The sequence below is a fragment of the Anolis carolinensis genome, chromosome 4 (genome assembly GCF_035594765.1).
Source record: "Anolis carolinensis isolate JA03-04 chromosome 4, rAnoCar3.1.pri, whole genome shotgun sequence".
Taxonomy (NCBI): domain Eukaryota; kingdom Metazoa; phylum Chordata; class Lepidosauria; order Squamata; family Dactyloidae; genus Anolis; species Anolis carolinensis.
This window is the reverse complement of record NC_085844.1, coordinates 91733584-91743645: the sequence shown is the minus strand read 5'-3', so window position 1 is coordinate 91743645 and position 10062 is coordinate 91733584. Positions and strand designations below refer to the sequence as shown.

General features: G+C 38.4%; 1 long non-coding RNA gene across 1 annotated transcript; it reads left to right on the top strand.

Moving 5' to 3' along the window:
- Nucleotides 1-336: 336 nt before the first annotated feature.
- LOC134299009 (uncharacterized) lies at nt 337-9754 on the top strand. The gene is made up of 3 exons (XR_010006170.1): nt 337-798; nt 3490-3558; nt 5828-9754. It is a non-coding gene; the product is annotated as an uncharacterized LOC134299009 (long non-coding RNA).
- The last annotated feature ends 308 nt before the right edge of the window (nt 9755-10062 follow it).

Below are 10062 nucleotides of genomic sequence, written 5' to 3'. Positions count from 1 at the left end.
TCCTGCAGGGTGTTGGATTATGATTCTATGATTCTATGACTCAACATATCAGAAGTGACTTCAGCAGAAAATATATCTCAAAAGAGGAATCCCTATCAATCTCAGAACTAGTTCAGGATTAATTTAGACCCAGCCTATGGCTCAATCAAAATCTGAGTGCAATTTTTTAAGAAAATAATTAAAATGTAAGAAGAGACCTTCCCACACAGTTTGAGACTCCTAACTTGGATGAACTATAGCTGTTTTTTGTGTTGATAGCATTGCTGATCAAATAGTGCTATTCAAAACATGTAACAAAAGGCAAACTACTTTGGTTGAGAGTGCATCTCAGAGAATTGCTGATCTGAGAGAGGATAATGGACAATCACATCTATTGTCAAAGCAGAGGGAACCAGTGCAGCCTTTACACAACACTGGCATATAATAGCATAACAGCACTTTTGTTTTTGCAGAAAATGACAGAAATGTACAAGGGGATTCATTAACACTGAAAGTGTTATGGATCCTATTTTGGAATCTTTCAAGGACATCGTTGGGGTGCTAATAGAAGCTGTTAATGGCTCAAGAGAATGTATAAAACAATTCAAAGTATGGAAAAAAATTCAAAATATGGGAAAGATATCAGGAGCGACTTGAGAAACTGCAAGTCACTTTTGGTGTGAGAGAATTGGCTGACTGTCAAGGGGATGCCCGGATGTTTTTTTTGTTAATATTTTACCATCCTTGTGGGAGGCTTCTGTCATATCCCCGCATGGAGCTGGAGCTGATAGAGATTGTATTCGAACTGGCAACCTTCAGGTCCGAAACCCAATTTTCAAATCAGTCCTGCTGGCACAAGGGTTTAACCCATTGCACCACTGGGAGCTCCTATGAATGTTAATGAAGACAGAATATAGCAATCTGGACTAAATCCAAATGTCCTAATTGCATGTTCATACATGTTGAACCAAATGCCCTCCAAAGAAGGAAGTTTGCTGGCCCATTTGTGTTCAATTGAACAGAATATAAACACTCAGGGGGTGCAATCCTGCATAGCTCAGCAAAACATAGTAGCTCTGCATGCAAAATTATGCTATATTTTTTAAAATAATTTTTATTAAATTTTGAAAATAATAAAATCCACTTTAGTGGGTTAGGAAAGTATGGGGGGGAAGGAAGGATGGGGGATAGGGAGGGGGGGTAGAAAGTGAGGGGGAAAGGTGTAATAAGGGTAGGGGGGGTCGGGATCCTTGTCGATTCTTGTCTTCCATTCTTTATAAATTTGTCATAACTATTTGTAATATTTATGTTGTTGGTATCATTCTTTTTTTTTTGTGTCAACAGCTGACACTTCTCCTTCCTGTTAAGGGCTTTATAACAATATTCTAACTTTTTCTTTCTTCATCTAGTCCTTTACTGGTGTCCAATCTATCCGTTTTTTGGGCTTATTTTGTGTTGTTGATAGCAAGAACATTAGGTAGTCCATATTCATTATATTCCATATTCTTTTTATCCATTCTTGCACTTTTGGTATTAATTTCTGTTTACATAATCTTGCAAGAACTAATCTGGCAGCTGTTGTTAAGTGTGTAAAGATTTTGTCTTCATTCTTTCCCCATTGGTTATTCGTCATTCCCAATAGAAAGAATTCTGGGAGTAGTGGTATTTTTATCTTTAAGATTTTTTGACATTTATCATGGATTTCCCTCCAGTACGGTTTTACCTTCTCACAAGACCACCACATGTGTAGGTACGATCCTTCACCTCTTCCACATTTCCAGCATTTAATCTTCTTGTCTTTGGCAAATTTTGATATCCTTTTTGGGGCCAGGTGCCACCGATAGAACATTTTCCACCAATTTTCTTTCAATTCATAGGCATATGTGTAATTTAATCCCCCCCCCATAAAAGTTCCCATTTCTCTAATACAGGGGTCCCCAAACTAAGGCCCGGGGGCCAGATGCGGCCCTCCAAGGTCATTTACCTGGCCCCCGCCCTCAGTTTTATAATATAATATTTTTATATCAGTTTTAATAATATAATATATTCTATATACATATAATATTGATAATAATCTTATGTTATACAATATAATACTAATAGTAATACCATATAATAATATTAATTATATGTTATATATTACATATTATATAATAGTATAGTGGTATAGTTCAATATAGTAATATATAATGCTAATATTGTGTTATGCTAATAATATAATATATTGTATGTACATACAACTGATCTGATTCCCCTTCGGGGTGAGAAGGGTGGGATATAAATGTAGTAAATAAACGCAGTAAATAAATAATTAATTTTAGACTTAGGCTCGGCCAAAGTCTGACATGACTTGAAGGCACACAACAACAACAACAATCCTAATTAACTTGACTATCTCATTGGCCAGTAGCAGGCCCACACTTTCCATTGAAATCCTAATAGGTTTATGTTGGTTAAAATTGTTTTCATTTTTAAATATTGTATTGTTCTTTCATTGTTGTTGTTGCACTACAAATAAGACATGTGCAGTATGCATAGGAATTTGTTTATATATTTTTTTCAAATGATAATTCGGCCCCTCAACAGTCTGAAAGATTGTGGACCGGCCCTCTGCTTAAAAAGTTTGGGGACCCCTGCTCTAATAGTATAGTTCTTCCTAGATCTCTTGTCCAATTTGTCATGCACTCCTTTATTTGTTCCTTCCCAGTGCTCCATTCCAATAGAAATTTATATATTCTTGCAAATTTCCTCTTTCCCTTGTCTAATATTACATCCCATGGTGTTACCTTATCTTCAAAATTATGCTATATTGAGCTGTTTACCACCCATTGCACCTATAGAAGGGCTGTGGAAGTCCCCAACACAGAGACATTTGTTCCTGGAGGAGAACAAAGGAAGTTGGAGTGCAGAAGGATCTGGCTCTGTCCTTGCAACATCACCCATTGAGACTAGGTATTCTAGATATTCCACAATCAGAATGAGTAATTGGAAAGCAAAGTACCAGATCTTAGGGTACTTTGATCTTTCAAACAAGATCACCTGTTAAGCAAGACATACTCTGCATGAGAAAAATGATGGAAAAATGGAAGGAGGGTAGAAGGAAGTTTAGTGTCTTCCAATTCCTTGTCTTCAATCCTATGTGGTTCAGCATGGTTTAGCAGGCCCACATGTTAGTCTGACCCCCAAGTATAGATTCATTTTTGTTGGCTTCTGGGACCTCATGTTCTGAACTACTGACATTTTTATCAGTCAGGTCCTAGGTGGGCCGTGACCATCATGCTTGCTACTGAATCCTTCTTGGCAGGAAAGTCTATAAAAGGCTTCTTATTTCAGCTGTGTCTTGTTTGAACGTTAGGGTTTTCCAGAGCTTTGATGCGCTACCGTATGATTTTTCTGTACTTTCTGCTTTGCACAGATATCCTGCTGTCTTGGTTTGTCCTTTGGCCCTGACTCCAGGCTTCTTTCTTAACCCTATTTCCTGATTTGTCATTTTGTCCTATCTTACCTTAGACTACAGCCCAAAATACATCCCAGACAGTTCAGGAATGTCAAAAGAAGTGCTCATGGGAAATAATTCAGGTATGTATGAACATTTCTTTTAGCTGCTGTCAAAGTTCTGCAGATGTTTTGCCTAAGGAGGAATCTTGATTTTTGTTGTGAGCAAAAGGCAGACATTCCCAGATTTTAAAAACATAACTGGACTTACAAACTCTATTTCACCTCCCATCTGAGTAGAAACACCCAGGTGGCTTTATTTTTAGTGCTGTCTAAGTACTATAATTAATGTAGAAATTAGGAGCTCCAGAATTCATTTGCATGATCAATTAAAGCACCCTGAACTCACTGGATATGAAAGCAAGTGTGATAAAGACTAACAATGTTGTAAAATGAATGATCCGTTTTAGAAAGCAGTTACATGGATAGTAAATGTTTAATTGACATACACACAGAGAAATTAAGGACATTGGAGTATACAGTACAATCACCATATCCTCAGGAAATACATTCCCAAAATTACAATGGAAACAGGAAACTATGGATAATAAAGAACCCTATTAAAGTAAACAATTTCTGCTGGCAGTTACTATAAAGCAGGGGTCCTCAAACTTTTAAATAGAGGGCCAGATCACAGTCACTGAGACTGTTTGGGAGGGGGGGGGGGGGGGGGGTGCTGGACTATAGCTTGAAAAAAATGAATGAATTCCTATGCACACTGCAGATATCTTATTTGTAGTGCAAAAATCAAACAAACTATGAAAAAACAATACAATATTTAAAATGAATAACAATTTTATTAACATTACCAGTATTTCAATGGGAAGTGTGGGCCTGCTTTTGGCTGATGAGATAGTAAAGTTAATTAGAATTGTTCTTGTTGTGTGCCTTCAAGTTGTTTCAGACTTAGGGCTACCCTAACTCTAAAGTCCAAAAGGTCCCAGGTTCAAATCTCGGGAGTGGAATGAGCGCTGGCTGTTAGCCCCAGCTCCTGCCAACCTAGCAGTTCGAAAACATGCAAATGTGAGTAGATCAATAAGTACTGCTCTGGTGGGAAGGTAACAGCGTTCCATGCAGTCATGCCGGCCACATGACCTGGAGATATCTATGGACAACATCAGCTCTTTGGTTTAGAAATGGAGATGAGCACCAACCCCGAGTCGGTCACGACTGGACTTAACGTCAGGGGAAACCTTTACCTTTACTTTTAACTCTAAATTTTAGGGCTGGGGTCAGGTAAATGACCTTGGAGGGACACATTCAGCCTATAGGCTTTAGTTTGGGTACCCCTGCTATAAAGTTTGCAGGAGGTATCATCTTTAATTTTATTTATTCCTCGCTTGCTTGAGCTTTTTATTAATTAATTCATTTATTTGCAGCATTTATATTCCGCCCTTTTCACCCCGAAGGGGACTCAGGGCGGATCACATTACACATACAGGCAAACATTCAATGCCTTTTAACATAGAACAAAGACAAGAGAAACATAGGCTCCGAGCGGGCCTCGAACTCATGACCTCCTTGTCAGAGTGATTCATTGCAGCTGGTTGCAGCTGGCTTGCTCTCCAGCCTGCGCCACAGCCCGGTGATCTTTTTCAGCTTACAGTTTTGCCGCCATGAAGCTCGTGAGATTTCTTATGAAACTAAGTCATGAAACTATAACTATTGAACTGAAGAATGGGACCCAGGTTCATGGAACCATCACAGGAGTGGATGTTAGTATGAATACGTATCTGAAAGCTGTGAAAATGACTCTGAAAAACAGAGAACCCATCCAGTTGGAAACTTTGAGTATTAGAAGCAATAATATTAGATATTTCATTCTGCCAGACAGCTTGCCTCTGGACACCCTCTTGGTGGATGTTGAACCAAAAGTCAAATCCAAGAAAAGGGAAGAAAAAAGAAGAAAAGGGGGAAAAAAATCCTCAGTAGGACATATTTTGTTGTATGTGGGTAGGTGAAACTTTTGTTTTGAAGATTATAGTAAAAGGTAAAGGTTTCCCCTGACGTTAAGTCCAGTCATATCTGACTCTGGGGGTTGGTGCTCATCTCCATTTCTAAGCCGAAGAGCCGGCATTGTCCGTAGACACCTCCAAGGTCATGTGGCCGGCATGACTGCATGGAGCGCTGTTACCTTCCCGCCGGAGCGGTACCTATTGATCTACTCACATTTGCATGTTTTCGAACTGCTAGGTTGGCAGGAACTGGAGCTAACAGCGGGTGCTCAAGCCACTCCCAGGATTTGAACCTGGGACCTTTCGGTCTGCAAGTTCAGCAGCTCAGCACTTTAATGCACTTCGCCTTATAATAACATTAAAAAACTGATTTGATTTATATCTTGCTTTTCCTGCAGTGATCTCAAGGTGGCTCTCCTGCCTCCCACTTCCCTCTCAATGACTTTGGGATATAGGTGAGGCTGAGAAACCATCACCAGCCCAACATCATCCAGTCGATTTCACAGCTCAGTGGGACAAATAAATGGATCACCTAAATCCCAGTTCAACCCTTTTAATCAATATACCATAATGGCTCACCAGAATTGCAGGGCTGCTTCCCCTCTGTTTCCTCTGTGCTGAGTTATTCCATATATTCTATTATAAAGTGCAACACAATTTTCTAAACTTTAATATAATTAACTATAGCCAAAGTTTTGGACAAGAAACAGCCACCTCCCAATCAGCCTGGGATAATTTCTCCTTCCTCGTCGTTGGTATATTCCACAGTTAGTCAACTGTTTGCCCATTAATTTTAGCTGGGAGTGCAGGAGGAGAGGTATTTATTTTTATTTGGTTAATTTTCACACAATTCTACATCTGTCTGTATGTAGCAGTACACACATTTTTATAAGCTTGGCAGCGTTTTCACTGGCATCATTAGGAAAAGTTCTGTAAGGTTCTCCCAAATATGCCTGTTGCCAAAGTCTAGCAGGGAGCTAAGTAAACATTGCACTGGGATTTGGATTTTATGCATGAACAACAAGGCACCCCCTATACATTTTAAATTACTGGTCACTTGCAATCAAATGCACAGGAACATAAAAGTATAGTCTTGCTCTTAGTGCCATAAAAAGTAAATAGCAGGGCAGGAGGAATAAGGGAAAGACACACCAGCAAACAAGAATAAACCTTTTGTTCTTGAAACAAGTTGAGATCAAGGCTTTGTTACATGTTTATTTTAATTCAATGAGATTACAACATTGGTTAGGAACATGATTTCAGTACTGTTTTCCTCTCTCTTTCACTCATCCCACTTTTTGAAAATTCACTGGAATTATGTTTAAGCTGGTTTTAATGCATAGGACAGAGAACAGAAAACTCAGTTTACCAAAACATAGTTCCTTCCTTGTCAAATGTATATACAGTAGAGTCTCACTTATCCAAGCCTTGCTTATCCAAGCCTCTGGATTATCCAAGCCATTTTTGTAGTCAATGTTTCCAATATGTTGTGACATTTTGGTGCTAAATTCGTAAATACAGTAATTACAACATAACATTACTGCATACTGAACTACTTTTTCTGTCAAATTTGTTGTATAACATGATGTTTTGGTGCTTAATTTGTAAAATCATAACCTAATTTGATGTTGAATAGGCTTTTCCTTAATCCCTCCTTATTATCCAAGATATTCGCTTATCCAAGCTTCTGCCAGCCCGTTTAGCTTGGATAAGTGAGACTCTACTGTAGTAGCAAGGAGAAAAGTGCCAGTCTGTTGGTGTGTTCTTACATAGCAATAATACTATTTCATGTAACATTTGTGAGCGTATGCTTCTTTTCTGTCTTGGCTCTACTTTTAGCAGTGCTCAGCACCAATTTCCCTAATTTAATACGAGGCACTGAAATGGCAGTAGGCTATATAGGTCATGCTTTTGGTGTCTTTATATAAGCTAGCAAGACGACGGAAGAGAACAGGCGAGGTCTTCCCTGCTATTGTCCATCGTGAAATAAAAAAAAAATCTGAACAGCGAGCTACATGCTATGTCTTTACAACTGAAGTGAGGATGTCAAGATGTCTCCCTTTGTCACTCTAAATGCCCTCTTCACCATTAATAATAGTCAGTTTGTGTTCAAATCCAGCTGCCTTGTACTTGGTATTGACTCAAGTGTTTGCTTTGAAGGAGGAAGAGAAAGTGGAGAAGTGAAATGGAAGAGCAGATTTCCACCTCTGTGCTATAGCAAGAGAATGAAAGCAAGGCTTGATGGATATTGTCAGGGCTGTGCCAGGGTGAGACTGACCTGGCTATATATATATAATGCTGGGTTGCTTTGTGGGTTTTTTTCTGGCAGCTGAGTAGGCAGGTATTTTCCAGAAAAGTCAGTGATCTTGTTTAAGGAAATGACAGGTCCTTTGCTGGGTAAATGCTTTTTTCACAAAACCCGTTTCTTCTACTATTGCTCAACTTCTGGGATTTTCTTTCCAGTGAGTGCTTCCTAGGGTCATACTCCGAAATGAGCTGTACTGGGTTAGAAGACTGGTAGCTAGTATTAATTAAAAAATACTTCACCACGACTTTGAACCTGTATATTTGTTGCTGCTCTTACTTATTTTATTAATATCTTACTCTTACATCTGCAGAAGTCACAAAAATTAGGGGAAAGAGAGGGAGCACTTGATGGGACCGGCGAGAACATAAACCTGAAAAAAGTTGTCCAAAATGGGGAAGAAAAACCTTATGAGACCTTAAAACATCAAACTGGCAAGCAATTAGAAAAGAATACAGTTGGCCCTCTCTATCCACCAATTTTGTTTCCACAGTTTCAACCAATCACAGCTTGAAAACATACGGAAAACTGACTCTCTGTGGCACTTGTTTGAATTATTCATTATTTTATTTAAGAGGTGTGTAAAGAGAAATTGGATGAGCATACAGTAGAGTCTCACTTATCCAACATTTGCTTATCCAACATTCTGGATTATCCAACGCAGTCTGCCTCTTGCCCGGATCCATAGCTATTTCTCTAGGCAGCAAGGACTGAATTTTTTACGGATTTAACTTCTAACAATGTTGTTACTGCAAGTTCATTTTATGCAATTCTATCTTTATTTGTAGTCAACTTGTTAGCAGCCAATGTTTTAATAGTCCTTGTTTACAATACATTGCAATATTTTGGTGCTAAATTCGTACATACAGTCATTGCTACATAATGTTACCATGTGTTGAACTGCTTTTTCTTCCAATTTGTTGTAAAACATGATGTTTTGGTGCTTAATTTGTAAAATCATAACTTCATTTGATGTTTAATAGGGCTTTCCTTAATCCCTCCTTATTATCCAACATTTTTACTTATCCAACATTCTGCTGGCCCGTTTATGTTGGATAAGTGAGACTCTGCTGTATGTAATGCTTTAACTGGGTATTCCTTGCTGAATTATATTCTCCAACATTTCACAGATGAAAACCAGGAAATGTGTAGTAGCCAAAAAACACTGAGGTTTGGTCAAGTTGGACAAAGTTGTTAATGAGGGAGAATCTATAAACTAAGAGAAGACTGCAGCAGATTGTTTTGCCAGAATTTACTGGGAATAGCAAGATTTTGTCCACTCCTCTCCTTTCTTCCTGATTAATTAATTACCGTATATACTCAAAGATAAGCCGAGTTTTTCAGCCCTTATTTATGAGCTGAAAAAGCCTCCCCTGGATTATAATCGGGTCAAGGCTGGCAATGGAGTCTGCAGGCTATTGCTTGCAATATGGGATCTATTTCTCTCTTCTCCTCCCTTATCAGTGTTTTCTTTTGTAAAGCCTCCTTGCTCTTAATCAAGAGAATGTTTTGAAAAGAGAGACACCCTTGCAAGTCAGGAAGAAGAAAAATATACATTCATTAATCTTGTGAAAGCATTTTCCCCTGAAATATTTGTTAAACTCTCCTACAGATATATAGGCATTAACCCTTTGCAAGCTTTTGCAATCTCTAAGTACCCTTATATGTGTATCTATCTATATACATTAATTTTATATATGAATTTTCCCCTCATATGTTTGCAGGTCTTTGCAAATCTTTTATACATATAGATCCATGTACCTGTGCATCTGTAGCCATACATATATATTTGCCTGTTCCTTTGTTGGAAGTTGGCCTGAGTCCCCATGGGCAGATAAGGTGGGATCCAAATGAAGTTTTATTGTTGTTGTTGTTGTTGTTGTTGTTGTTGTTGTTGTTGATGTTGTTATAAGGTTATTGTTGATACCATATTGTGTTTATTGCCCCTACTTTTCCACTTATAGAGCTAGTTCATTGTTTTTCTTTGAAATACGGTAAATATTCAAAAACATTTAACCTACTGATGCCTCAATTAAATTTTTTTGGTATCTATTTTTATTTTGAAATTTACCCGCAGTTGCTGCATTTCCCACCCACGGCTTATACTCGAGTCAATAAGTTATCCCAGTTTTTGTGGTAAAATTAGGTGCCTCGGCTTATATTCGGGTCGGCTTATACTCGAGTATATATGGTAAGTGCAAACAGTAGCTCCACTTTCGCTATCTGAAGTAAGGGGAAAATGGAAGAAGCAGAAAAAAAGCAATTTTAAAAGCAGATTAAAAAGTGGGATGAAAGATTCATTGGGAATGTCCCGGTCCAGTCAAGACA